This window comes from Pimephales promelas, chromosome 17 (assembly GCF_988280905.1).
Source record: "Pimephales promelas chromosome 17, fPimPro1.hap1.1, whole genome shotgun sequence".
In the NCBI taxonomy this organism is placed as follows: Eukaryota; Metazoa; Chordata; class Actinopteri; order Cypriniformes; family Leuciscidae; genus Pimephales; species Pimephales promelas.
Window position 1 is genome coordinate 3,264,603 of NC_142785.1, and position 3,603 is coordinate 3,268,205.

The 3,603-nt window shown below is 38.4% G+C and overlaps 1 long non-coding RNA gene across 1 annotated transcript; it reads right to left on the bottom strand.

Moving 5' to 3' along the window:
- Positions 1–643: 643 nt before the first annotated feature.
- On the bottom strand, positions 644–2,065 carry LOC148971029 (uncharacterized). The gene is made up of 3 exons (XR_016147161.1): positions 1,441–2,065; positions 1,219–1,310; positions 644–1,145 (listed from the first exon to the last, which is right to left on the bottom strand). It is a non-coding gene; the product is annotated as an uncharacterized LOC148971029 (long non-coding RNA).
- Between the last annotated feature and the right edge of the window lie 1,538 nt (positions 2,066–3,603).

The window sequence follows — 3,603 nt, forward strand, 5'->3', positions numbered from 1 at the left end:
CAAAAATAAGATTCACAAACCAATGATCTTTATATTTTCTGTTTTGTCATTATGATTGTTACATACAACTATGGTATCTTTCCATGATCTTGCATTATATGAGCGACAGGTGTACTTGGTGTACAGGTGTACATCAACACTTCATAACATCAGTGACTCGACAGCACAACCTAGAACAGTTTTCCTCTGCGTTTGTAATGTCTGCACAAAGGAGATGTTCAGCTGCTCGAAGATCTCTTTTGGAGAAAAATGTTGATTTTATACTCGAAAAATGTAAGTATCACTCCTTAAAAATTAATATTACCTCAGAATGAATTGCATTAGCAAATTAGCCCACCCCAAAACTTAAACAAAATAATAATATTAAATGCTGCCCAATACTTAATTATATAACTTTTTTATATACTAAAAATATAATTTAATAAAACAAGCAAAATGTAATTTGTTTTGTCATATGACAGTTATGCATGAATACATTTATATTGCTAAATGCAGTAAAACATCTCAATTGTCAGTCAATCGATGAATTAATACATACATTAATTACATTTTATATAATGACAACAATAAGAAACATGAATAAATGAGTAAAAGAACAAATAAAAGTAACCATCACAATAAACAAATGCAAATACAAGTCAACAACACATGAAACAAAGCTTCATTCAAACTACAAGCATGTTTTTACAGCCGCTGAACACCACATCCTACTGCCGACTCAACACAGCGGTTCCCATTCTGCAGCTTTATTCTGATGAATTCACCAGAGGGGACTGTGCCTTCTTCCCAGAGCTTGTTGCTGTGCTGCGCTTTACAATCTGAGGCAATAAGGGCAGATGGAGCGATAGAGTGTCTCGTAAGGGCAGATGGAGCGATAGAGGGTCTCGTAAGGGCAGATGGAGCGATAGAGGGTCTCGTAAGGGCAGATGGAGCGATAGAGTGTCTCGTAAGGGCAGATGGAGCGATAGAGGGTCTCGTAAGGGCAGGTGGAGCGATAAAGGGTCTCGTAAGGGCAGGTGGAGTGATGGAGGGTCTCGTAAGGGCAGGTGGAGTGATGGAGGGACTCATCCATGGCACCACTTCCAGGATTCAGCTCTGGGCTCCTCATCCTCAGTGCTCACACCAGTCTGCAGACATTTCAGATCCTACAAACATTACACAAAAGCAGTCATTTTAACACACAATATCATTTGATTTATGTATTAAAAATAATCTTACTTTATATTTGAGTAAAATCCCTAAAACCTTTTTTTTTTTCAACAAATGCTGCCATCATCTTTCCTTGCAGGTCCTGCTCCACCACAACAGCTCTGCAGCAAATGCACAGAAATCAAGACTCAGAAAAATGTTGTAATTTCTCAGTTTGAAATTACAATCATTCAAATAAACTACAACTTAAGATTTAATAGATTTTGTTATCCATTTCTGTAGTATACTCACTCAAAGTCTTGATGACAGCATTCAGCATCTTGAGCCTCTCTCCACCGGATAAACACACATGTTCTTCTGTCCCTGTAACATACAGACAAGATTCACATTACGAGCTCAACACTGCATTTACATGCTGAGGTTGATGTGTTGACTCACTTTTAATCCAACTTACATGTTCCTCAATATATCAACACTAATAAGGGACAAATTAAATATATATATATATATATATATATATATATATATATATATCATGTTTAGTTACTTTATAGATTTGTTTATTTACAGCACATATTTGTCTAATGTAAGCAGTGTTGACACCAGTGAATTATCCTACATAATGGCACACACAACGTTACACTCAGATGTATTTTTCATGTTGGGAAGAAGTGCTCATCTGCAATACTCATACAATATTTTCCTTCCTGATGTAAATAGACATTTTAAATAAGCGTATTTAAGATGGATGGTTATGTAAATCCACTTTACAAACGTAACTTACGTGTACTTACTGGAGCTCCCCTGTTTCCTCCAATCTTCTTGAAACTCTGGATTCGGATAGAGGGCCATGGGACTTAGACCTGAGTGCAAAAATGGAGGCTTTAGACCCTTCCAGATCTGAGATATTGACATCCCACATAGCATTTATGCCATTATAAATATCTAAATATCTCACCTCTGGAAGGGTCTAGGCCCTCTATTTTGACCCTCTATCAGAATCCAGAATTTTGAGAAGATTGGAGAACCTTAATTTCTCGCCCGAAAAAAAACCCGAAAGGGGTACCACTGTCATTTTTTTTTTCGGGTCGAAATTTTGAGTTTCGATATCTCAGCTCTGGAAGGGTCTAGAGCCTCCATTTTTGCACTCAGATCTAAGTCTCATGGCCCTCTATCAGAATCCAGAGTTTTGAGAAGATTGGAGAACCTTAATTTCTCGCCCGAAAAAAAAACAAAAAAAAAAAACGAAAGGGGTACCACTGTCATTTTTTTTTTCGGGTCGAAATATTGAGTTTCGATATCTCAGCTCTGGAAGGGTCTAGAGCCTCCATTTTTGCACTCAGGTCTAAGTCTCATTGCCCTCTATCAGATTCCAGAGTTTTGAGAAGATTGGAGAAACTTAATTTCTCGCCCGAAAAAAAAAAAAAACACGAAAGGGGTACCACTGTCGTTTATTTTTCGGGTCGAAATTTTGAGATTCGATATCTCAGCTCTGGAAGGGTCTAGAGCCTCCATTTTTGCACTCAGGTTTAAGTCTCATGGCCCTCTATCAGAATCCAGAGTTTTGAAAAGATTGGAGAAACTTAATTTCTCACCCGAAAAAAAAAACAAAAACGAAAGGGGTACCACTGTGGGGTTTTTTTTCGGGTCGAAATTTTGAGTTTAGATATCTCAGCTCTGGAAGGGTCTAGAGCCTCCATTTTTGCACTCAGGTCTAAGTCTCATGGCCCTCTATCAGAATCCAGAGTTTTGAGAAGATTGCAGAAACTTAATTTCTCACCCGAAAAAAAAAAAAACGAAAGGGGTACCACTGTCGTTTATTTTTCGGGTTGAAATTTTGAGATTCGATATCTCAGCTCTGGAAGGGTCTAGAGCCTCCATTTTTGCACTCAGATCTAAGTCTCATGGCCCTCTATCAGAATCCAGAGTTTTGAGAAGATTGGAGAACCTTAAATTTTCGCCCGAAAAAAAAAAACCGAAAGGGATAGCACTGTCGTTTTTTTTTTCGGGTCGAAATTTTGAGTTTCGATATCTCAGCTCTGGAAGGGGCTAGAGCCTCCATTTTTGCACTCAGGTCTAAGTCTCATGGCCCTCTATCAGAATCCAGAGTTTTGAGAAGATTGAAGAAACTTAATTTCTCGCCCGAAAAAAAAAAACGAAAGGGGTACCACTGTCGGTTTTTTTTTTCGGGTCGAAATTTTGAGTTTCGATATCTCAGCTCTGGAAGTGTCTAGAGCCTCCATTTTTGCACTCAGATCTAAGTCTCATGAAGGGTCTAGAGCCTCCATTTTTGCACTCAGGTTTAAGTCTCTTGGCCCTCTATCAGAATCCAGAGTTTTGAGAAGATTGGAGAAACTTAATTTTTCGCCCGAAAAAAAAAAACGTAAGGGGTACCACTGTCGTTTTTTTTTCGGGCCACATTTTTGAGTTTCGAAATCTCAGCTCTGGAAGGGG